This window comes from Lissotriton vulgaris, chromosome 10, assembly GCF_964263255.1.
Source record: "Lissotriton vulgaris chromosome 10, aLisVul1.2, whole genome shotgun sequence".
Lineage (NCBI taxonomy): Eukaryota > Metazoa > Chordata > Amphibia > Caudata > Salamandridae > Lissotriton > Lissotriton vulgaris.
This window is the reverse complement of record NC_141698.1, coordinates 807465331-807492376: the sequence shown is the minus strand read 5'-3', so window position 1 is coordinate 807492376 and position 27046 is coordinate 807465331. Positions and strand designations below refer to the sequence as shown.

General features: G+C 41.8%; 1 long non-coding RNA gene across 1 annotated transcript in view; it reads left to right on the top strand.

Moving 5' to 3' along the window:
* The window catches only part of LOC147688816 (uncharacterized), a 54443-nt gene extending 38289 nt beyond the window's left edge, over positions 1 to 16154 (top strand). The window contains exons 3-4 of the long non-coding RNA XR_015300711.1: positions 11123 to 11296; positions 15393 to 16154. This is a non-coding gene — a long non-coding RNA (uncharacterized LOC147688816). The remainder of the gene's footprint in view (positions 1 to 11122; positions 11297 to 15392) is intronic.
* The last annotated feature ends 10892 nt before the right edge of the window (positions 16155 to 27046 follow it).

The window sequence follows — 27046 nt, the reverse complement described above, 5'->3', positions numbered from 1 at the left end:
GTGTTGGGATGGCATCTTACCCACACCCTCCTTGCTTTTAGAACCATACTCAGCAGACTGTGTGCAAATCCCTCAATACATGGCAGTGGCCCCTAAATCTACTTTGCATGGTTTTAGGCTTCATATATGTATAGTGATTTTGTTAGTCTTTATTAACCAAATCAGGTTTAAGTGTCAGACGTTTGTATAGTACTTAGAACTCTAAACCATCAATTTGCTAAAACACTGAGGCATGCCCCATATAGTTTCTATATGAATACAATGTAAGTGCTTAATCCTGCACCTGATGTATTTTAATGGCCACATCAGACGTACAATGAGAAAGCATGCCTTTTGCCTGATCATCCTCATTTGCTGTGGATTGATACTGCTGTTTTTTTTAACTCTGCACCCTTGGGGCACTGCAGTCCAGTACCTAGTGTGTGTGCTTTAACTCACACCTAATTGCATATCTAACTTTCATGTATGGCCATAATGAATGGTGCATGGAAAGTTAAATGTCCCCTGTGGACTTCAGCACTTGTTGTGTCACCCATTAAATCAACAAAAACATGGCTTCAGGCCTACCAGTGAGCCTGACTGCTGCTGCTTTTAAACGTGTGGGCAAACCTGTGAAAAAATTCTCTTTTCAACAAGAAAGAAACGTACTTTTAAATATTAAACACGTCACCTTTAAGTAGGCCTTGGGGCCAATGGATGCCTTGTATGTGACATATGCAATTTTTTAGTGTAGACATGATCCTACAGTGACTATCCCAAAAAAGTGATTTTCACCATACAGAGCACTAGTGGATCCTCTGAGGGAAACTAAAGTGCAATTAAAAAACTATTTTTGTTAGGACTTATTTTGGATAAGACAAAAAATTATTCAACCACTGTTTTAATATTTATTAAAAGCCCAATTCAAAGGTGAAGTCGGGATTTTTGATAAATATATGGGAAACATAACTTTTAAAAAGTCTGCCTGAAGTCCCAGCATGCTAACTAACATTAGACTGCCAACAGCTGCCCTCTGTCAGCACTTCCCCTTAATGAGGTGTGAAATCTTCTCTCAGAGCAGAAACGATATCTGCGACTCCTTTCAGCTTTTGCCCTCGGTGCAGTACAGAAACCACCTTATTACTGGCAACTGAAGAAATGAGAATGACTACAGATCAAGGAGGGGTGGCTTCGCTAATCATTCTAGACTTGAGCGCAGCCTTTGACACCGTCTTTAACTCAGTCCTGAGAGAAGGGATGAAAAAAATGGAGATTTCAGGGCCTGCTCCAAAGTAGCTAACAGCCTTCTTAACAAAGACAAGCTTTCAAGTTAGTAAAGGCACTTTTCTAGCAAAAAAGATGAAAGTGGAATGTGGAGTTCCACAGGGCTCAGTGTTCAGTCCTACGCTTTTCAAAATCTATGTGAAACCACTGTCTGATATTATCGGGGCACATGGTTTCACCATGGTGTTATATGCGGACGACATCCAAATTGTCATCTCCATGTCTCTAGATACTCCTTCCACCTCTAGGAGACCCAACATGCGCTTGGAACAGGTGGCCGACTGGATGGTGGCAAGCTGCCTTGAGTTGAACAGAGACAAAACAGAGGTGTTGGTGGTGGGTAATAACTCTTCTCTCTGGGGGCAAATCGCATGGCCTTCTTGGCTAGGTGGACCTCCTATGGCCTGCTCAGATCACTGAGCAAAACACAGAGATGGCTGCCATTGGAGTGTTGTAGGATGTTGGTGCAATGGCTAGTGAATGCTATAAACGTGGCACATCCCCCACAACTCATCAGAACACATCTGACATATGGAAGAACAGAAGAGGAGTGAACCGGCTGTCTGTGACCTGTGTGGAGACCTGAGGGGCTGGACCTGCTCCCACTTGTGCCCAGGACTGTTTGACTATAGAGACACAACACACTGCAAACTGCCTTTTTCCTGGAGTGACAAATAGTAACTGGACCTTGAATGTACCCTGCTGGTGGCCTCTGCTAGAATGCACCCTGGCCCATAACTGCGGTCCTGGGAGCCTTAGAAGCGAACAAGAGGAACTGCTTTGAAAGGCTGAAAAGCTGGAAATGAAAGAATATTTGGACTTCCAAGACTTCCGAGCGTCAACCGGACCTTGCGACAAAGGTGACTGACTACCAGAAAACTTCGTTAGTTACAGATTCCAGGCTCACCCTGCTGGAGAATTCTGAGAACCATAACAAGAAACTAAACCCAAAGATATTAAACCTGTCTGTATGAAGTCTTGAAAAGTATAGGACCAATGGGAGAGCTTTGGTGGGCACAAAAATTGAAAGCTCTCGCTATGAGAATTTCCTGCCAAAATCAAAGACTTCAGCAGACTTTGTCAGATGACTTCAAAACAAATTCGCTGGTAGCTCTGCTCAAGGATTTTGAATTCCATTTCAGAGACTGAGTCAGAAGGTCAAATCTTTGATTGGGACGACCCACTTGGTGTATCTGTCCTATTCTACATCGCGGTCAGCCTGAAAGTATGCCTAGGGTCCAGTCAAACGCAAACAGCGACTTCTTATTGGTGATCTACTTTTTCTTGGTGCTTTTTGCCTTAAAACCGTCCAAAAGTATTATCTCTACCCCCCCATTGCATTTTAGTCACTTTTGTGTCCTTTTTCTGATTGCATTTTTCTCTATTTTCAGAATCTGGTTGTGATATTTTTATTGTGTTGTGTTTTCACTTATTCTAAAGTAGTGCTAAATATTTTACACACCTTTCCTTAAGTTAAGCTGATCTACTCTGTGCCACACATAGCTACCAGGAATTAGTCCAGGCTTATTTATTGAATTTGTGTGTTGGACATGACTATATTGTGAATTTGCTACTTAATAAATCTAACTAATAAATAATTTTCTTACACCCACCTACGACAAAAACATAAAGTCCTATCTTGGCGTAATTGTGATGTGTATATAGTTTCTAAGCTGAACGTAAGTTTGTGAGTATATAAGCAACTATAATCTTAGGTTTACTGGTTGCTCACAAACGATCTCTCTGCTACAATACCAAAGACCAGTTATAAGCAAGTGAGTACCAACTCTTACATTTTTGCTTTGTGCTTTGAAATGTACATGAAGTTTATTTTTAGGGTAGCATGAAAAGAATATACTGCTGTAGGAAGTTATTGTTGATATAACATAGGATTATTTGCTTATGATCACCTTAGTTATTAAAGCCTGACTATATTTGTATCTGGTATTTTAAAATCTCAACGTCACAATGCAATAGGGTGATATCGGCAGTCCAATTATTTTTCTACACATTGCACCGAAAAGTATAGTTACGCAATTAAATTCTGGAAATAACTTGAATAAATTAATTGTCCCGGGCACAATAGCATCTTGATTTAAAACTGCATTGAGCCAGCAGGTGTTTATTTTAGGTCTATTCCCAATACAGGCAAGACATTGCAAACGTTTCTAATATGGAACGCCATTTGTATTCTATCAGCTATAAAATGAGCATCCTCTGGATTTTTCCTGTAAAGAAATACCTCTTTTTGTATAATCACTCAAGAGTTTCTGGACTGATGTTGCTGGTTTTTCAACTCTGAAAGTCCTTCCAATCACGCCCCAGCGCCACTGCTCTGACTCTTAAAAAGGTATATGTCTAATTGGCATAAGTCCACTTACTTACAAGTCCCTGGTATACTGTCCCAGGGTTACCCAGGGCCTTGAAATTAAGTGTTCTTTGTGGACTGGAGTACTTGTTGTGCCATCACAATTGTGGCAAAACTGAATTACCAGTCTACCATTGCCAGCTGGTAAGGTAATTTTAAACTTCTAACTTGGCTTTGCTATCTTGGCTTTACCATTTAAACCAATGGGAAATCCAAGATCTTCTTTTTTAGCATTTATAAGTCACCTCTAAGGGAGGCCTACTGATCCCTAAAGGCAGGGTGCATTCTTAAGAAGATGGGCGTGTGTTTTATTTACTTTGAATATCCTAACAGTAGAAACACTGCATTGTCACGTGGAAAGGCTGGTAGCCCATATGGAGTTGCAGGCTAACAAATCAGCAGATTTAACTTCCAAATGGGACTACTATGCATGGTACTTCAAGGTATCAAATACATTGTTACATTAAACTCGGCTTGTTGCTCAAGTCAAATTTAATTCATACAAATGGCAAATTTGCCACATTGTTGCCAAAGTTTCCAGTAGCAGTGTACAGTTGCACACAATCTGTTGTATTTGAGACAGCCTCCGTGCTTCCAGCGGGGGAAGTGAGAACAACTCCCAGAAAGAGGAGCAGGTGATCTGCCAAGAGTAAAGGTGTGACCTCCTTCTTGTAGGAGGGCCAGATTGGGTGTGAGCCCAAAAGGTGAGTTGAAAACAGTAGCCGCCTTTGAAGGGCAAATGGTAGTAACATTTGAGAGCGGTTGCTCTTTTGTTTTAGCAGACATGCTGGCATCTACGGCAAAGAGTGAGAAGCCGTTGTCAAGCCGCTTTTTCTGAGGGCGTGTAGCCCCCCAATAGCCACACCTCTGGGTTGGGCTAGGGAGCTGCATACAAACCAAGAGAAGGATTCTGTGATGTTGGGAGTGGGCAACGTAGTGCATTCAGGCCTAGCTAAATACAACACTTCACAGGAAGTTCTCATCAGGTGGAGGGGACCTTGTAGCTCATACGCTCCTTAGTCACCACCTCTTCCATAGTGGGCATTAAAGTGACACCCCTCTGAACTGGTGAGAGTACTGAAGAACTGCCCTGCTGTTTCCTGGACCCAGCAAGGAGGCTGGACTGCACCTGCAGCATCTTGGTATAGCAAAGACGGGACTGTGCCTGTGATGTCCCACTTGAGGAAAAGTCACCCCACAGCCCCAGACAAAGAAGGGGACTCCAAGAGCCACTTTGCTGACTTCCTGTTACATCCACAAGATCATAACCGTTGAGAAGCCTGCTCCTCTGAGAGCCCAGCGCCCAGAAGCTTCATTGCTGATGAATGCAATAGTGCAGCCTGGGAGACATAGGCCGACCCTCAAAAGCAGTACACAAGTGTGCTGGATCCAAGAGAGTTGTTGCAGTGCAATTTGGGCCGCCTAGTATAGAAGTTACTGCAAGTGAAAGGAACCCCTGGTTTTGCTGTAACCAGGGACCAGTGGCAACTGGTTTTGTGCTGGACTTCACCCAGACTTCGTGGGACATTGACCACTGAGGCCAAATTTGCCTCGCTGTGTTTGTGGATCAAAGGTTGACAACAGGTAGACCCTCAACAATGGCTCAGCATCCTTGAGCATCTTCAACATCCAGAAAAGCCTTATTTAATTCTATAGGGGTTCACCCATAGACCCTTGGAACTGGACTGGAGACTGCTTTAACTGCAAGATAACTGTTCAGCAGGACCTTTTTGATCCCTCTGACTGGCTCCCTGCCAGAGTTAGTCTCCACAAGAGTGCCCTTATAGCTGTTATCAAAGGTACCTGTTATGGCTAAGCCGAAACCATGAGTCACAGTAGATTTCAATTAGTTATTGCATTGAGTAAAAAACTGTTATTTTTCATAATTTCATATCTTCAGAACCTCCTGGTGGATTTTTGTCATTGAGGAGGCTATTTGGAGATAAAAATAAAGCCCATTTTTATGAAATAGTGTAGGATTTTGATTGTATTGTGTTTTTTTCTTATTCAACTGTTTTGGTACTTCTTACTACTATACACTTGTTCCTTTGATAAAACCTGACTGCTCTGAGCTACAGCTACCCGGGACTGGGTAAAGGGTTTCCAAACAAACCTGACCGGACGTGGTATGGAACAGTGACTTTATAACAAGGTGAGGTTGCACAACCACACCATATAATAAACCACTTTCCTCACAATTCCTAACTACACTGCTAACTGAAAACCTTCTATTTAGTCAATAGTAGCTAAAGCAACATTCTGCGGTCACTTGCACTGGCACCTGTGTGGAAAATCTGAATAAGCCAGCATTTATATCCTCAGAAAGGTAGAATTCTAAGTGCCCCACACCGATGTAAAGCTGATCTAGGAGTACTACGACTCCCAAACTTCACTGCATGATCAGCTAACAGCAGAGGATGCAGGCAGGGAAAATTTGGTTCGGGGAGGAAACCTTTAAGAATCATTAAATTAACTCCTTCTCTTTACCCATCCCAATACCGTTTGGTCCAAACTGCAAGTCTTCTAACACATTTGGTTTTTCTGCAACCTTGAGATGGTTTTCTGTAAAATATGTTTCAATGTGAGTGCCAATACATGGAATTCAGTGTGATTCTTGCTTCTGCTCGACCATAAGGAGTTTTTCCAGCAGTCTTTTTATGGCCTACTCTAGAATATTCACAACAGGTCTAATTTGTCTGCGGATCAATTGAGTTGGCTATATCAACCTAAAAATCTAATTGTTAAAATCCTGCTTTCAGTTTGTCTTCTTAGTTTGCCAAGTCATCGCTTAGTTGGAAGAAAGTGCATCAGCTTGGTTAGCAGCCAGTCATTATTTTGATGTTTGGTACATTGCATCATCTCATATCATTGAACATCACAAGATTACCATTTCTGCTGTGTCTTGGAGCTTTGATGATAGCCGCTTGAAGCGCTGAGCAGAAAGTGAAGATGGGAGCTAACTGGGCCAAATGTTATTTACAATATGACTACACTGGTGCATACTTTCGGTAAGATTGCCCTTTTGGGCCACTGTTGGTAAATATTTACATTTTACTTGGCACTATTAAAATTCTGCTGACACTTGGCACACAAAACACCTTGCCTTGGATCATCCCTCCCTGATTAGAGTAATTTGTATCCTGCCTTCTTGCACACAAAACCTGTCCTAAACAGCTGGCATAAACGTGCTATCAAAAATTCCTTCACCATCAGCATTATCCGTTTCCTATTGGTCTTCCTGGCAATGCCTGCTACCAGACACCCCATATCATCTCACCATACCTGTATGCCCCAAAATTCACAAGCAGATCCACCTCTTCTCACCATGATTATCCCACCAACTAAGCATGAAGCAAATCATTGTCTATTTAGAAAAAAGCTCTGAACAGGTATCTGTCTCATTTGGCCACAGGAATGCCTTGTAAGTCTGCAGTGGGAAATGCTGCATCACAGAGCATATTACATGTTACTTTTACTTGCTTCCTTTCTTTTAGATAACCGAACTGTGGATTTCCTTGAATCATCACCCACACCATTGGTTTTTCACACTAACTTTGTTCGAGGAGTTCAAGACCTTTCTCATGGCTCACCATCTCTCATTTGAATGCTATAATGACTAATACCTTGCAGACTTCTAATTTTCTGAGTTAATCAACCAGTGTAAATAACTTTATATGTGCACATTTTCTAGTCATTGATATCTATTGTCTAGTCATTGCCATCTATTTCCATCCACCAAACCCATGACTTTCTTTATTTATTCCTACCATCTCTGGTATTGGGCTATGTACCATTGTACAATTATATTACTAGTTGTGTTCAGCATTTCTGTAAAAATCCTATATTGCTAAAGAAATTGCATAAATGAATAGTATGTTCTACAGTGGGAAATTTGAAAAGTGTAATAGCCTGATCTCCTTTGATTCTCAAACGATGACCATCCCATTTCTAGCTATCTGGGAGACTCAATGTTACTAATTGTCAGTCCCTGTTCAGGGAGTCACAGGTCAGACATGGCTCACTGTCCCCCAACTGTGGTGGTTGAGGTTGTTCGCCACTGGTGACCTGGAGTCCGTCCCGCTACCTCTCTGCAAACTGGCTCAAGTGCAACCTTTCCACACTTAACTCTGAGGGATTAGACAGGACAAGCAGTCAAAGGTTTCTCAGTGAGGTAGTGTGGGGGCAAGAGCTCAGAACCCAACTGTCAACCAACAGACAGAGTAACCTATTGTCTAGCCCAGTGCTTATCATTTAGTCAAAAAGGTACTTTAATATCACAGCCATACAAAATACTACACAGCTCAATATGGTTTTCAGTTACAGGGTGGTAATCTCAGTTGCGATATTCTGTGAGGTTCTACAGGCCTTTTGATATCCTCTCTTCGTTAGCAGCGTTTTCTAATATCTAGAACCCCCAGTGCATAGCTTTTGTATAACATGGGTATAGAAATCGATTACTCAGAAGTATCAGAAGCATCCCATTGTCTAGTTGTGTTATCCAATTCCAGTTCACCTGGCAAGAGTCTTAAGTTCATACGGCACAATACTTTTGCACAAGCAGTCTCTTCCTCTACTCACAGTTAGGCCTTACTTTTACCTGCTCACTGTAGTCACAGTTCGGGTGATGCGGACAGGTGCATTCAGCATTGCCACTCCTGCAGCTCTGGTAACCATGGGTGCTGTGGCAGTGACCTCACTCAGAACTCAACCTCTGCGTTGAATCAGCATGGCAGACTCAAATGGCAGCATTCATGATTGGCAGCAATGGCCTCCCAGACCCAGGTGTAGACAAGTTTTTTAATATGGCAGTGGGGCTTCCGAGCTGATAAAAGCTTCCTCATCATTGACGACTTCGGCTTTCCGATGCCAAGAGCATCACACTCTCAGCCACTATGCAGGATGCTGAAACCACCATGATACTTGGCACTAAAAATATTGGCAAATGTCACAGCAAGAACCGCTCAGAGAGGCTGTCCAACATCTTCTGCGAGGAGACTGTCTGCCTTCCTATAGACCCAGGCAGTCTACTTCTGACTCCCAGGATTCAGGCTTCCTTGGTAGACTCTCGGCAGAAAGTGCAGGCTTCAGGTGATGTCCTTTCACCATTGGGAGACTGGCTGTCATGCAGAAACCATCCCTGGTTTTACAGCAGTCCTTAGAGTACTCTGCAGAGCCCTCACTTCCTTGGTCAAGTACAACACTGAACTAGAACAAAGCGGGTGGTGTGTATCCCACTTTTATATTCATTCTACAGATAGGAACTGTGGATCCACTGTCTAAGGTTTCATAACTGGTTAGGATTGTTTATCTTTCATATATTATTTTCTGGCTGCTTCCCAGACACAGGCTTTGTGTAAGGTGATGGCTCTCACAACTGGTAGCAGTGAAGCTGGCTCTGTGAAGGAGTATCCAAAACAAGGGTGCAATAAAGTGGGAAATTTCTGCACGTGGCTGTCTTCCTCTGTACTGAAGCAGTAATCAGGGACAGACATAAAAGCAGATCCTGCCTAGAAACTTCCTCACATTGTATAACAAAAACTGCTGTCTCACCCATACCTTCCATCAAATGGCAGTGCTAATTCAATACTAATCAGCAGGCCTTTAAAACAAGGTCCTTACTGATTTTCCGAGGGTATCTCTCGGGCCATCTCCCTCACAGGAATGCAAGCAATATACTTAACCTGTCTGGGTAAGCTATGGCCACCCTCCATCTCCTGCCATGCAAAACCAAGGTATATTCAAAATTGATGCTAGTGGTGCCAGTATTCAGACTCCCCACACACAGTCTCACACTACTGCCATAAATGGGTTACACACTCACTGCACAACACAAAGTCAAAACATGCATGGAATGATGAAGAGGAACATTACAATAGTGTGATGCCATCATCTCTTATGACTTACCCACGTCGTTGACAGTACTATCAGCGGCAGCTCCTCCGCAATGGCAGAGCAGCGACGCTCCACAGGCTCAGAGCCAGCAGCTGAAAAAGAAAACCGTATTTTATTATTTTTATTTTTCAGCTGCTGGCTGAACTAGCGTGTATAGTGGGGGTCAGGGCCAGACCATGGGAGGGAGGAAGAATGAAGTGGTATGTGTACTTCTAAGTGTGCATGTTTGTTTGTCTGGGTATCTTAGACCGGCAAAACAGACATGCGCAGTTAGTTCTCTCCAACTCCCTGTGCCTGATCGAGTGTTAAACCAAACCCATTCAGGCTAATCCCTGGGCTGCTCTCATGCTTGCTAATAGCATGAGAGTAGCACAGCGATTGCACAGGAAGTCTCCGATGCTGTCCCAGTGTCTGCTAGGACCAAGAAGCAGAGGAACACCGAGACGAGAGGAAGCTGGCAGCTTCAGGTAAGTCTTATTTTTTTTTATTATGAACCCTCACCAAGCTCCTCCGCACCCCATCTACCGGCCCCAGCATTTCCTGTTTGTCGGCCACTACTGAGTCCTATGGCCACTGCAAGAGCACACTTTGTGTCCCACCAGGGACCTGAACATGTTCTTGACCTCATTACCTCGTACAAACTTGGGCCTCTTGGTTCATGCTAGATTAGGGTGATGCGAGGGGTGAAGAAAAAGTCAGGACACTAGTTTCAAGAGTAGTCAAGCATTCATGCAGATGTCTTTCTTGTCCCAACACTAGTACATGCAAAAAGAACATATAAGAAACAGTTTAGAGAAAATGGGCTTTGGGTCAGCTCACTTCAGCCACTGGCCTTTATTATTTTTCACGTTTGTCATTGCTTGGATGGGCTGCCAATCAACATCATGGCATTTTGTAGATTATTACGTTGTCCCATATGAGTTCCATTTAGTGATGGTGCTCAAGTAGTCCTTTCTTGAACTACAGAAGCAGCATGACCTTCAGTTTATAATTCAGAGTTTGTGCGTTCTTTGATATATTTATTGACATGATGATATTTTGATTGCTGGTTTATGTCAGTTTTGTTTTGGGGAAAAAAGTCCTGTTGGCCTTGATGGCAGACAAAGGCTATTCACTAATTACTGTTTTGATAATATGTTCATGGATTAGCAGTTTGTTAATGGATAAAGGAAAGACGAGCATACACGTAATCTTTCTAATAGCTGCAGCGAAAATACTTGCCCATGTTAAAAAGTATCTACTATGTATTTCTATGCTGTTTATGCCTTTTAAGTGAACCACTTACAATGCAAACTTCCTCTTGTGGATGCTATTTGTAACACTTTTCTTTGAGGTTACCCTTAGTTCTGCTAATGCAGTTTGTTTAGCATGAAAAGACCCTATTTCCAACTTCTAAATTGCAGTAGCCGCATACTTTGCTTTATTATGGGATTATCAAGGATAAATGAAAGCAACACATGAAAAGTTATTCAACTAGTGCCAAACACTTGCTCTAGCAAAACGCCAGAGCTATTAGCTTTGCTCGAAATTGAAACCTGCTGGCTTGGCCAGTGCTTGTTTGTTATGTTTTTTACATTGACGTTTCTTGTTTTCTTTCAGTGTTCTGCAGTTTTTGCACCATGTTCCATTCAGTGTCTTGGGCAACTGCATATCAGTATTCACAAGAGCACAAGCAGTTCAAATTAGGCATTGTCTGCATTTTACTGCTGATGGTATCACTTGGTTTTACCTCCGTCCAAAGCCGATCACTCAGTCATCAGATTGACAACAGAAGTAAGTATTTTGGCTGTCTCTTTAAAGATTGTGGTGGCTGTTCTTGTCTCTGAGGAGCATGCTCAACTTTGCACTCCACCACATATTGTGATGTAATCGTGAAATAGTCTTATGTTTATGTTAGAGCGGCAATTATTTAGGTAGAGTATATCTATAACCATTAGGTTGTTTTATTGTACTAAATGAATTAAATGCTTAAAACACATAAAAATTTTAAAAAACTGATTGACAACAAAATAAAGATGTAACCAGCGCCAAGAAACATGGCATAAATTACAACATTTAATAACTAATAGGATTTAAGAAATATTTTTTTAATTACATTTAAATAATGTACACATGATGTGACATTGACCATTAAATGTGTTTCATTTTTGCAGCATGTCAAACTGTACTCCTCTTTTTTAGACAAAAGAGCAGGATAATATCAGCTCTGTTTATATTACCAAAGCTCCTTCCAAAAGTAGGCATTATAGTACTGGATGTTAATATAAAAGTATATAAAACTGGATTAACTAATTTCAGGCATATACTATATATATACACACAGAAATCGAACGGCTGGTCGGAAGAACAGAGTTGTGCAATTTTATTTCTACTCGTATATCATTTTCGCTGAACATTTTCAAGGGAAACAGTCTGTACAGCAGAAAGAGTAAGGGACATACATCAGAAGCTATAATTTGTTAAAAATAAACCCCAGTATCAAACTGAAACTGGAAGGGCATGTACTGCTGGAGCTAGGGAAGACCCCAGGGCTGGAGCACGTGGATGGGAGGAAAACATAACCTCTAACAAGGAAAGAGAGATAAGTATAAAGACTGTGCATATGTTTCAAAACCGGGATTACATTGAAGCCAAAAGGGATAGAGAGTCCATCACAGTACGTGGGTGGTGTGGTGTGAAGTTGGGGTAAAGCAACAAAGGCGCAGAACAATAGTTAAGATGTGGGAAAGGAGGTGTGAGGATCAATATTTGGGAAATAAAATTGAACATGGTAAAGCTAAGTCCTGTACCTGGGGGGAAACAATTGGAAGTTTAAGAGAAAAAGAGTGATGCATAAAAGCTTAGCATAAGATTGTGTCCTGAAGAAGAAAGGAGAAACTGGGAGGGACACAAATAGAGGATCGAGGTGAGCAGGCATACAAGAATAGGGCAGGGAATAGCAAGCTAGTGCCTGCAGCTGAGTTTAGTCCCTAATCTAAAATACCTCAGGTTGTTGGCTCTCCTGCCACTGCTAACACAGCAGAGTATTCTTTGTAGCTCCTTCAGGTATTTCACAGAAGACAGTGAAGACATCTGACCTTGATGTGAGACAAAACAGGCCAAAATGTATGAGCTATTGAGCTATAATATCACTTAAAAATGGAGATAGAAGCTCTCTATATGTCAGTGTACACTGTAGGGTCCAGTGAGGCATTGGACGTATTTCACATGCCTAAGTGGACAAAAGAGTAATAGCTTGTAATTGTGGGAACAAAAATCATAGAGCAGATGAGGGCGATACATTCCGTAATACTTCTGTTGTATTACTTCACACACTCAAAAAAAACTTGGAGAATTGGCCACATAATTTTTTCTTTTTGGGTGCAGCTGCAGTGATCCTTGATTGATGACATATGAGCAATTCCCATCACTAAAACTGTTGCCTACGATCATAAAGCAAAATTCACCTACATTTTTGGTTGAGGGCTGTTAGACCTGTCAGCTTTTTGGGTGGACTCCCCTTATATATATTTTTTTTTTGGTCCCTTTCTGCCTCCCATTATTTTTGTCCACCAGCCCTTTTTTGTTTATGTGGCTTTAGGTCTCCGGGTGCCCCACCACTGCTATCCAGTGCTGAGGTACAGGTGCGCCTTCCTAAAATGGTGGACGGGTTCCTAAGATGGACGCCTGTCAGGAATTACCTCAGAGCTTTTGGGCCATAGGATAACATTGGAGAGTTCCAGAACCTTCCAGGCCATTCTAGTGATCAGGGCCCAGGCTATATAAGGGTGGACACTGGGCGGCCATTTTGTTCATGTCTAGGTTGGCTGGAGTGTAGACTGTAGAGTAGGGGGATTGTGACTCAGGCTGACTTGATTGCTCTTAGGGGCTGCTAGTTAGTAGTGGGGGCTTCCCTCCTTCCTGCTGATCTGAACTTGCTGGAGGAAAAGGAGAGAGTACCATACCCAGATGTCCACCAGATGAAAAGAACTAAACTATATGACTAACCGGTGAGAGTGATCTGGCTCTACCTCAGGAACCTTTGAGGGTGGTGCTGCTGGAGAATTTGTCAAGCGGAAGCAGGAACCTTGATTAAACCCCCTGGAATAGCCTGGAGATATAAAGCTTGCTCTGACTGGCCGATTTGCCTCATTGGTGAGGTGCTGTACTACCTGAGGTTACAGATCGCTAGCTCTGACCCCATTGTCTTGGATAAAGCTCTTGTATTTACCCCTTTCTTCATGCCTTCCTGAGCTTTTGTGTCGCCGAGATCGCGTGATTGAGCGATTCCCGCTCAAGGCATGAGGTGAGGTGGAGCAGCGCCAGCCGGGGAGAGACTCTGGGTGGGGTCACTTAGCAACCGGACTCCTGCCCAGCGGATTGCTTCTTCTTGTCAAGACGGCGCTCTGCTGTGGCGGAAGTAGGGCGGCTTGTCAGCGGTGCCAGGTTGTCCCGCAGCTGACTCCCCAGCGGATTGGGAGAGTGCGCGGGGTGTGGCCTGACAGCTGCGAGGCCCAGGAAAAGTTACAACGCGGTCCAGTCTCAGTCCCCGCTCTGCTTCGGGTAGAGTGTTAAGACCCGAGCGGGGAAGTAGGAGGAAGACCGGACTGCCGACTCGATCCCCGGTAAACTGAAGAAGGCCGGCCGAGCGCAGAGGTAAACCGGGAACCCCCATAGCGAAGGGTAGAGAAGGAAAGAAGTGAAACTGTGTAGGGAGAGGGAGGGCTGCCAAGGAGTGTCGGTTGAGCTGTGCTGGTGACAGAACCGTTCGGTCACGACCACGCCCGTTTTAGAATCTTCAGCACAGCGTGAAAATTCGTGCCGCGCTGAAGCGGTTTAGATTTGTGGGAGTAGATAATAATCCTCCGACTCCCCCAGAGATAGATCCCGCTTAAGCATATTTCTGCCCAATGGTAAAGGGGAAGTGACCTCAAACTCTCCTTTATCGGTGACTCGAGAATAAATGTCTTCTCCAGATTAATTCAGAATGAGAAGAAGGAAAAACCCTGCTGACATGGAATGTCATTAATCTTTTATGCTTGACAGTGGCACACATTTGTTATGCTATTAGTCAATGTACCTTGTTGATCAGAGAAATAACACCCAGATACAGTTAAACCATTCAATGAATATTGTCTACTGTAGCTCAAGCTGAATGTATTTAAGATTTGGGTGTTTGGTCTGCCATAAGTGATTTGATGTACTGTCCAGATACTGTATTTAACTTTTGAAAAGAATGACCAAGAACAATTTGCTGAATATTGAAATACTCATTTGACCTTCACAATATAAAGAGATTAAGCTTCAATATTTTTACTAAACAACTCAGAAGGTGTGGTGTCATTTTTGGTGGGTTTGCACTGGGGTGTTGTAGTGAGTGTGATGCAAGCACAACACAGTCGCCTTCCTGATTTAGCCTTTCCACCCAGAACCATGCTACCCTAAGTGGACCGGCAGTCCCGGTTCCAACAAGGGCTTTATAGCCATAATTAAATTTCTGGATTCTTTTGAGTAGTGCAAGTTGTTGCACTCTACATCTGGAAAATAGGTGTGAGATGAAGCTTGCACTATTACAGAATATTAAAGAGGATTACTTACGCTTGAAAAATGTGATTACATTTTTTACAAAATGTGTTTAGAAAATATTGAAATTTTTACATGTAGATTTTGTTTCAGAATCTATGTAAACCTTAAAACTAAAAATCATGAATTGTGTTTATGGAACTAAAGCTTTGAACGATTTATTGTTTTATTTGTTCAGTGACAAAGTAATCACTGTACACACTTAATCTTTCATATTCATATCTGAAGAACATAGCCACTGTTGGTTGTATGTACTCCCACAATGATGTGAAAGTTATTTAGGTGATTCATTTATTTTTTGTTGCAGGTCCTGAGATTGATCCATTTTGGTATGTGGGCCGTGGTGTCCGACCGATTGGCCGATTTGGTAAAAGGCAGATAATGAAGAATAGCAACGGCTTGAGACATGGTATCAACAACATTGAATTTCTCTTGAAAGCGCTGCTGCAGCAAGAAGTACATAAAGCAGAACGAGCAGCGATTGATGACGACTGGTGATAGCATGCTTTGAGTGCCACAGTGGAAAATCATTCTTCGTACAAACTCCGCCATCTTTTCACCCTACCACTCGCTCTAGTTCTGCTTTTACTTAGCTACTATCATTTTAATTCTTTGTTTGTTGCCCTTTACAACTAAATAAATAAACTCTGGTCATGAGATAAATGTGTGGAATAAAAAACTGTCAATCCACACTTCATAACCTTTACAATTAACTTGCTAACATGAAAGTTGATATGTTTTGCCTATTTACGCACTGTAATCCTTTAAGTTATGCTGTTGAACTGCTCTACAACAAACGGCAACATAATGGGGAACTTGTTTATAATTTTAAACTTTGTCTCATAGTTGCAAAGGAATTAATTTTATTTATATTGCTTTCAAATTTCCTGAATGTCAGCTTAGTTGGGAATAGGACACAACTGCCAAAGATCAACGAAAAGAGGTTTTTGTATAAATAAATCCGATTCTGATCAAACTACTTCATGTTTAGTGTTCAAACAGAGTTAAGAATATTAACTGTGGAGCAAATCGGTTAAATACACGCTAAACACAATAAAGCTATGTCCCAAAATTACTAGGTTTCAGAAGTTTAATGGGTACTTTTTATTACTTTCCCTTGCATGAATTTGTGACTTCATTAATATGTCTGATAGACTTTAATGTCTACACAGTCACAAATAACCATAAAAACACCAAAAATATCCCAATAATCCCCTACATCATTGGGTAACATAACATATGTTTAATGCACAAAAGAGACCAGGTACTAGAAATACTTATTGGACACACAAACCTTAAAACAAGCATTTGTAAAGCTAATAGGTCTGGATTGTTGTTAGAGAAAGTGTTTGGTAATACTAGGGCCACTTTGTGTGCTGTTTCCAGCTGTCAGAGAGAAAATTCGGCAATGAAGTGATCATGATCCACAAAAATTTCAAAGCTGGAAGTGCAGCCCCTGTGGTGAATAGACGTCATTAGCAGAGTTTTGCTGAACCCCAAACAAGTGTGTCATCAAAAAGAGTACGAAGATAACGTTTGCATTGTAAGTGGTAAAGCTAAAAAGCATACACCCCAACATATTGCATTGTAGATTCTTTTGACTAGGGTTCTGTATTTTCATTGAATCTTTAAGAACAGCCTAAGTGTGCATGTCTTTGCCAATAGAAAAAGCTGAAAATCCATAATCATATTATTGTGGTTACAAAATAAAACAAAATGATGTACAAGAGAGATTAACAAATTACACTGCGCCTTTCCAACAAGTTAGTGCATTAAAATATTATGCACTTATGAAGCACAAAAAACACGAACCAGCAATTTAAATGATGTCATGTCAGCAAAATAGCAGACACAGGTTCTAGCCTAATAAAATGCTTACTTGCTGGCCCATCATCAAATCCTGTGTAGGACTATATACCCTTCGACTAAATGCTATGGTCTTAAAGGACAATCCATCTAAGCAATGATAAACCAATAAAAAAACAGGTTAGCAAGTGGGTGATAAGAGGTGACCCAAAGTCCCCTTTCTCTGTACTTTTTGTGTGTTTTGAAGAATTGCTAACGAGGTAGACCACAGACCTAAAGAATTAAGAAGGGAAGAACAGGGAATTAAAACACTGTCAATTGGTAAAATGGGCTATAATAGAAAATATGATAAAAATAAGTAGAATGTGATGTGTGTTCCACTACAGCACAGCATTTTATGATGACATTATCATCTTATGTTGAGTCACCAAGGCAGTTGGAAAAGAATAGTCCTCCTAATGTTTTTACTGTTTGTACTTTTAAGTAAGAACTTTTCCCGGTGCTCTGGATGTTAAATTGATGATCCAAGTTTTTGCTATAGGACTCATTTATTTGACTAGTATCGTATAAATCAACTTGTATGACTTAAACAATTCATTAATTTGCATACATTTCAATTGATCACATCGAATGATGAAATAAATGTACAAAAGGCCACTTTTTTCAAAATATGGATCGAACTGCAACCCAAGATGTATCGTTTTGACAATACATTTTTAGCTTATACTAGATCCATTTAAATATGACTAACCTTTGATACACTAGCGATTTTATGTTGAACTGCAAACCTACACACCGATAGGAGCACTGTGCTTTTTGCACCCTAATGTTTTTTGTTTGACTACAGTGTTATATGCAACTAGAAAAAAGCATTTTTTTTTTAAAGTGGCCTTTTGTACATTTATTTGTTCATTCGATCTGATTAATTTAGAGTATGCAAAATAATTCATACGGGTTCAATATATATAATGGTAGCCTCATAAATGAGTCCCATGGGCCACAAGTAATATTTCTCTCAAATGCGTCACCCTGGTATCATAGTGGTATATGGAGTTTGTCCATGTTTATGAATACTAACCAAGTTTTTGCTAAAACATCAAATTACTTTAACCACTTCCTTCATCATCCAGCTTGCTTTATTGAAATAAATTATTGTGAATCTTGCCTAAGAGGAGTAGAACATATTTTTACAGCTTTGATCATTTGTAATCACCATAAACTACTTTTATTGCTACAGAATTCGACGGACCTGCAAATGTGCTGCAGACACAGTTTGGAGTGCATAAAGTCTTTGCCTCTGAGGTTTCTCACATTACGTACTTTGTTACAGAAGCCTAGAATTTATGTTTTTAACTTTACCCTTGTTGGTGTAACCTACATCAGAATATTTTCACTTCACAGAGTGCACAGGGCATGGGATTCTATTTCACACGATGTCCATTACAAGGTCCGTGTCAGTTTCTAAAGCAACTTGAAGCTCATCTTCTCCAAGCTAGTTTTATTAAAGTATTTATGGTTTTATACAGCACTAGGTAGACCCCAGGAAAATTGGAGAGCTTTTTATTAAAATGCAGTACAAATAGAAAATAAAAGATCATGAGTACTAATAAAAAAAGTCCAATAAAAAAATATAAATAGAAAAATTAAACAATAAATTGCAGTATAAACTATATAGACATATTATAAAGCTAACCACACAAATCTAAAGAATAGCACAATATCCTATGATGTGCAGGCAGAAAAGGATCTGAGTGAGAACAAATTGATTATTGAAGTCTCAAATGGGATTCACCTGCATTGTCCTTCACTGCTTCCCCTCATACTTTTAGAAATTACACCAGTTTGTTCACATGGGCATCACTGGGTCCCAAAAAATTCCTATTACCCACAGCCTACCCCAGGTTTCCATTCGGTCTCTTGTCAGCTTCAACCTTTGCATATCTACTCACAGACCACAGTATCAAGATTCACCAATGATACACAACTCAAATTGAAAGCCTCCTCTGCTTCAGACATCCCATGATTAAACACTGCCTCTGCATCATTCAGACCTGAATACCCATCACCTACCTGAAGCACAACCCAACCAAGTCTGAATATATGCTATTTGCCAAGAACATCAAACAAGAACAGTACAAATATTGCTCAATGACATGAACCTTGTTGGCTTCAAACATCTGTTTTAATTGAATGCCAAGTCACTTGGGTTCACCATGAACACCAAACTCAGCTTCAAGTAATACATTGCTAAAAAACACAAAGGCGGCCTGGTACGACCTCTCGTGCCTAAAGAACTTAAGACTGTTTCTTTCAGTAAGCGACTGGAGAGCTGCTTTTGAAGCCCTCATACTCTTGCATCTGAATGGTGGTAATACACTGCTCAATGGCCTCCCAACCTCCACACTCGCAACCCTTGCGGGCATCCTACATGCCTCAGGACATCTCATTCAAAGTCTGAAGTAATATGATCACATCACCCCCATCCTGATTGAACTTGTTGTAATTGACCATCCTTTGTGTGGCATTCCCCCAGATTTTTTCTTGACTGTCTTGTTGGCCTTAGACATCTGTGCACTTTATCCCTGCTAACCTGGGGTGAATTGCTTGTGCTCCCTCTTTACACATAATGAAATTGGTATACAACGATTAGCACATTTGACACATTAGTGAAGTAGTGTGGCTCACTGGTTAGAGGCGGCAGACCCGAGAGCAGAGGACGGCCCGGGACCAGGGTTCGATTCCCGGCGCGGCAGGTTTCTGGACCAGGGTCAGCGGACTCGATAATTCTCTCGCCTCGGTGCCCACTCTGATCAGCGTTCACACTCGGCAACTCTGGGCATTAGCTTGCCTCATCTTCACTAACGGCCCCACCAGACCGCCGGGGATGCCTGGTCTCACCCTGGAGGTACCCATTAAAGGACCATCTCTCAGGGAAGCCAGGAAGGGTTTCGCAGCGGTCGAAGCGCCTTGGGACCCTACGGGTAAGTAGTGCGCTATATAAATGCCTATACATACACATTTACATTTACACATATAATCCCCTGGTATATGTTAGCAAAGTGTACTCGGGCCACTGTCACCAGTGGGCTGCAGCATCCATTTTGCCACCCACTGTAGTGACCCAGCAAACCTGACCCCAGGCATGGCAGAGCAGTTTTAAAATTTCTAATTCAACCTATCAAAATAAACCCCTTTGACCGGTCTAAACCTTCCTTTTAAGTGTTAATAAGTCACCTCTAAGGTGGGCCTTAATGCCCATAAAAGCAGGGTCCATGATATTTAAAAGTAGGCCATGTAAAGTTTAATGTTCAACATGCCCTTACAGGGTAAAAGTCTAAACGCTATTTGTACTGTAACAAGAGTGGCTGCTTCCCTATCAAAACATTGAATTATTATAACACTTAATAATGCTAAATTCAGATTGGTAACAGCCAGATAAATATTTAAAGGACTCTCTTTAGTAGACAAAATTAATTGTAAAGCTAAATTGTATACAACTCTTAAGGAAAAGGTATTTTAGAGAAATCCCCTTTTCCCTACCTAAAACCACTAAGGGCTTTCTGTAGGAATTCCAACTGTCACTTTACAGCTGATGGCTTTCCTGTAGTGAGGTGTGAATTGCTCCAAGGACAGGGACAAAGGGCCTTTGATGTGGAGAGGTGTTGTCCTTCCCTTGACAGGATGGCCTGGGGTTTATGCCCAGCCATTTGGTAGTCTTCAGTCAATCAACCAAGGATTTATAAACTGCGTCAAATCACCCATGCGGGTCTCAAGATGCTGTAGTTGCTAACTTCTTCGTGCTGATCTGTTCAATCGAACAGCCAGGCCTTGAGCCCTTTCTTGAATTGCCGGAGTGATGAGGTGCAGGGGAAAGTTGTTCCAAGCTTTGGCTGCCTGGTGTGAGAAGGAGCGTCCTCACTGTTGCCCCAGCGGACCCATGGGTGTCTGCAATGAAGAGGGAGACTGATCATAGGTGTCTGGTTGGTTAGTGGAAGGTCATGCGTTTGTTGATGTTGGCTAGTCTTTCGTTTTGCACGCTGTTGTATGCATGGGTCAACAGCTTGAACTGGTATTTCTTCTGGATCGCGAGCTAGTGTAGCTTTTTGAGGTGGGGTGTGACAAGTCCTTTTTATTTTGGATGACTCTGTGGGGTGTTTGTTTCTTTACATTCTGTGATCCACTGGCAGAAGTTCTTCGCAGCATGTTATGGGTTCAATGTTGTGTCTGGGAGGTGGGTGTTGAGAGTGTCGTTCCTCTGGTCTTTTGACACCTTTTTCCAGTTTCTGCACGTGGAGCTGGGGGCATGGTGCCAGTGTTGGTAGGTCCTTAGATGGTGAGGTGGACGCTGTCGTGGGCGATCCAGGTGAGCTGTAGTTGTACTTGGCTCTGTTACTCGATGTAAAATGGGGTAGAGGGTGTCTATCGATGTGGGTAGGGTCGGTGACAAGTTGCTTGAAGCCCATGTTGATCATGCTTTCCAGGAGGTTGGATGTGTTGGTGTCACTGGGGTTGTCAAGGTGGAAGTTAAGATCCCCTAGGAAGATGCTGTGCTCTAAATCTATGGCGATCGGGGTGATGAGGACAGGGATGACGTGGCAGAAGCTGGAGCGTGATCCTGGTGGTCTGTAGGCAAGGGTGCTTCTGATGGTGCATTTTCCATCAGTGGAAAGTTGGAAGTTGAGATGCTCTATTATCGGGGTGGAGTCGTCTGAGGAGGTCATGCAGCGGATGGTGTCAATTTCACCTCTGTGTTTGTTGATTAAGTCTCAGTGTGTTCGTTTGTAGACTTCGGGCTTGTGATGTCCGATACAGAGTCAGGGTTTAGCCAAGTCTTTGTGAGGAAGATGACATCCATGGTGAGCGATGAGATAGTGTACCAGATCTCAGTGGCATGTTTGCAGAGTGATAGTGCATTGCGTAGAATGCACTGGAGTTGTGCCGTGGCTGTCTCTGTCGGCGTGGCGAATGCAGTCGTGTTTATGGTGTCTCCGGCATTGTTATTTGCTTTGGGATTGTAGCTGAAGCAGCAGTGCTGGCAACAGAACAGTCCTCTGGTGGTGCATGGAGATATGTGGCACTAGTTGTTGTTGATGGTCCTGGGATCCAGGTCTTGCATGTCTGCGGCGGTGTAGCAGTCCTAAAGGAGGCCTCCCTTGTCACAGGCAGATGAAGGTCATAACCAGGCCAGCCCCTTCTATAGTCTCTCTTGTCATGCTAGCACCAATCCCTGTGGGTGGGGGAGCTGCCCCAGAACCAGTGTAGAGTGACCATATGGGAGAGGCTGTCCATTTCCATAGATGCACCTCTGGGTGGGCACATGGAGCTCCGACCAGGGTTAGAAATATTCTGCCATGTTGGATTAAAATAAAGCTGGGCGCTGAGGGATACTTTATCGTAAACCCACACTGAAGACTGCAGTGATGTTGAATGCAAAAGACTATGGTGTATTAGAACTGCTTGGAACTGTTTTCTTCCCATTTGGTTGGGGCAGGGGATTTGATTACGTTTTACTCCATTTTGTAAGAGGTTTGTTCCCTTTGTTATCTTCTACCTTTCATTTTTCATTCCATAATTCCCTCACCCTGTGACCTCTGGTCCTACTCATGTACTCTTTTGGGGAAGAATGCATCGCTGGTGCCAAGCTTAGGCAAAGATGACCAATATAATATGGGTGTGAAGTTTATAAGGTGAAGCGTATTCTGCCATGTAAAACACATTTTTTGCTTTCAAGTGGTTCAACTTTGGTTATTTGGCCTGTCAACACCCTAATAAAAAGATTTGAACCTATAAATGAGAAAAAAACGCAAATAACATTTTCTCTTCTGCATGAAGCCTAACCTAGAGAAAAATGTGAGCTGTAATTGTAAGTTTCCCCATCATCAGAGACAATAAGTCTCTCTGTTCCTTTTGACATCTGAATGGTATAGGCTGTATATTCTTCTTGACGCTGCTGGGGAGGAGCAGGGCTTGGTTATGAATTTAACAAAGATCCCAGTGATTGAAAACTGGTGTTACAGGTAAGTAGAGTTTACTTCTTTACCAAGGGCTTTAGATTAGCATACATAAATGCTCAATAAAATAAGAAGCTCATGACTTTCTTAAGGTGGCAGGTGGTCCACGAGGAATGAAGGCTAGGGAAACATCTCAACATGGAACGAATACCTGTGATATATGCATACTAATGTGGCCAAAACAACTAGAACGTACCTCTTGATACATGATGCTCAATTTGCACATGGAGTGTCTGGATATTGCTTTAATCTGGACTTTTTATATACTTGGGGTGCCACAGAGTTCTCCCAAATGCATACAAGTGCTATGTAAAGCATATGAACAAACAAACAAAAGTTGAGGAAGGAAAAATGGAATACCCATTGTTGAGAATTACAAGAGGATGAGGGACAGTGCCTTATAAATTGGCCGCATATAAAAGAGAGGAAGAAAAACTCTTTCAGAACTTTGAATAGGAAAGTGTAAAACGATAGATATTTCTATGCCGTAGCTGAAAATGGCGATTCTCCAAATGAAATGAATATTGAATCAAGATTTTATTAAAGACACAGAGGCTAACATTATGCATAATATCTTGTAATGCCACTCTCTGCAGCACATTTAAAGAACATTTAACAATAAACAATCTAGAATGTCGGCAAATAGTCCATCAAATATAACCCGAATATACGGGAATCTCAATTAGTGATGCAATGGACTCCTGTTTTATCTTTGCAAAAAAAGGCTTTCCATGTATTGAATCATGGGCAGTAGGAGAGTTGAGTCTTTTTTCTGTTACTGATTAGATGGATAAGATACTGGTGCAATTATTCTGATAGCCCTATTGCCTTCTTCCCTTTTTGATGCAATAATCAATCTAGAGTTAGAACAATATAGTCCATAAGTAACCCTATCTCAGAACACTTTTCCCCTTTAAAAGCAGCGAATAAGCACTTCTCCTACATAACTTTTTTCCCCAATTATCCACTGACTCCTGAACTTCTTTCTTCTCTATGAGGTCTCTACAAAGAACATCAACTATGTCACTAATCCAAACTCTACTGAACACTAAATCCTATTCCATATTCGTACATTTCTAATGTATTAAACAATTCCAAAATATACTATTAATACATAAACTGATTTGAAATTTTTAACACTTTAAATACAACTTATACTCCCTGTTACCTTTTGCATTTTTTTGTATCTTTTATTCCAGGGTCATGGAGGGCTGGATATTGTTAGCCTTCGTGTCTTCAATGAAATTTTGAATCTCTATTCAACTCCTTTGGAGAATTGCCATTTTATTTCAGGACTGGAGGCTTCCATTATGCATGTTTGGCCTAAAATAATGCCTTACAAATGTTCCTGCATCAACCAATCAGCCTCCTTAAGAATCTCCTCCAAATGCGCACCAGACATATACAACATTCTCACAATTGCACCTCTCAGTGAATAAGGGTTTACATTTTTCCACATCAATTGCTCATTGCCTTATAATGTTATTGGCCTATCTGGCAATTGTTGCCGTACTCAGAGCGTTGTGTAGCTTAACATATGAAATAAATAATTGATCTTCTACATGCCTCCTATGTTCCATCATTCTCCCCTCATACTCATGCAAACAGTTTACCACACACAATGTGTTCTCTCTGGAAATCTTGGGTAAAAAGCCGATTCCGACATGGTCTTAATTCTCTTCCATATTTCAAAATGTGTTCCCTGTGGACCTTAAATCTACTACTTATCTTCCAATGCTCTTACATCGGAAGGCCTCCTGCATGACACCAAACATAAAAGTGTACATGATTCTCCAGAAAGCTGTTTTAAACTCAAAAATCTATCCATAGGCCATCCCTGAAATAATGTTAAAACTATTTTCACATCCCACAAAACATCATATCCTGCCCTGGGTGGTCTCCTCAACCTCATACTTTTCATAACTCTACATACCAACACATTCCTACTAATTGACCTACCAGCCACCTGACCATGTCCTGCCAAAATTGCTGATCTGAAACAATTCATAGTCCTGTAACTTTTTCATACTAAGAAATGTATCACTTCCACAGCAGGAACCTGCACAGGATCAAGACTCCTCTAAAAGCACCAACAAGCCCATATTCTCCATATCCCTTTATATCATCTTCTGGTCCCTGGAGCCTAGGACTCCTCCAATAATTCTACAGCTCTGTTCAAAAGTCCCTGCAGACAACCAGATCTCCTGACACCCTTCAAACAAGAAGGTTCAACACTCCAACCTGAAGCAAAGGATGCTCCCCTCCTATGCTGTTTCTTAAAAGACCTTCTCCTACCGGTATCAAATAAGATACTACACATGCCAACGCCATCACAGTCAGAAACCAAACCCACGACACCCAAATAAGTGTCACCAAAACTAACTGACTTCTCTCCTCCGTTACCTTCAACAACATGATGTAACATTGCGCAAGCATGAAATGCATAAGCTCTCCTTCCTTTCCATACCTGTTGAAATGCATTCACTGCACTCGCTGCAGGATCGGGCATCCAACTATAATAAGTTCCCAACTGACAAGTCAACCTGGTCACAAGCAGATCCACCTCCAACAGTCACAAAATCTGGTCTATTTTGCAAAAACAACTGCAATCCAATTGCCAATGGCTGTGATCCCCCAAATGTCTTGAAATCCAATTTGCTGCCATATTTATTTCTATGTTCCAGACAAAAATTCCAGGAAACGTTTGATTACCCCTGGGATCTGCACCCTCCTAATCTGTTGATATACACAACTGCTGACACTTTTTCCATGCTCATCAACACTATATGTCCCTTCAAAACGTCTTTGAAACTTTTCAACGCATAAAGCTCTACTGTCAACTCCAGACAATTTACATGTCGTATTCTCTCCTCCTGTGTCCAAACTCCTCCTGCCTCCTGAGCTCCCAAACGAGCTCCCCATAATCTCAGGCTTGCATCTGTTTCTAACACAAAAGTCAGGGTACATACAAAAATGGTCCAGCCATTCCAAGAGTGCATATTGTTCAGCCACGATATTAACTCCTCCTTTGCCTCTAAACTGAAGGGTATCCTGTTTCCATACCAAAGCCCTTTCCTTAAAGCATCTCCCTTCAACCTCTGGAAAGCATGATAATGTAGAGGTCCTGGAAAGATTGCTTGTATTGAAGAAGATAACAAACCTATCATCCGTGCCAGATATCCTATTGATTAAAACTCCCTCTTTAACATCTGCAAAATCTCCTTCCTTATCATCTTTACCTTCTTTTCTGGAAGTTGTAAAATCACATCCTTCATATTCACTAGGAATCCCCTAAAAACTCCAATCTCAATATCGGTTCCAAAATGGACTTCTCTCTATTTACTATGAATCCTAACCCTTTCAACCTGCTCATCACCTGCGCCAAATCTCTCTTCAGTTCATATTGTTCATATCCTCGGACATAATCAAGATGTCCTCCAAATACTCAATCATTTCTAAACCTCTTTCCCTCAAATATGCCATTACTACTCTCATGACGTTCGCAAAACAACATGGGGCTGATGAAAGTCCAAACAGAAGGCATTGAAATTCATATGAATATCCCCTCTAACTGAATTGTAATTACTTCTGACTCTCCTTTCTAGCATCCTTTAGATCTAGTTTCACCAACCAATCATCTCTTAATAACAGATCTCTCATATAATGGATTCCCGCCATTTTTAAAATTCTGTATACCAACGATTTAACTTGCTGAGATTGATCACTAGTCTCCATCCCTTGTCCTTCATAATGACTCAAAAAAGTTTACTTACAAAGCACTTTGCTGTTTTCTCTATTCAAACCACTCATCTACAGACCCCCCGGACCCCGACCCCAATTCAGCGTATCCATTGCCGACTTCATCAGCATGCACGCCCTGACCTCCACGACTACATCCTCCTCGGAGACCTGAACTTTCACCTTGAGAACAACAACAACAACAACAGCAACTCCACCACCCTGATCGACTACCTCGGACTGAGGCAGCTTGTTACAACGCCTACCCATTCCACCCGCCTCACGCTCAACCCCGTCTTCTCCTCAAGCTCCCACGTCTCCTTCAGCCACACCACGAACTCCTCTGGACCGACCACCGCTGCATCCACTTCACCTTCCAGAAACCCACCACACACCACCACACCCA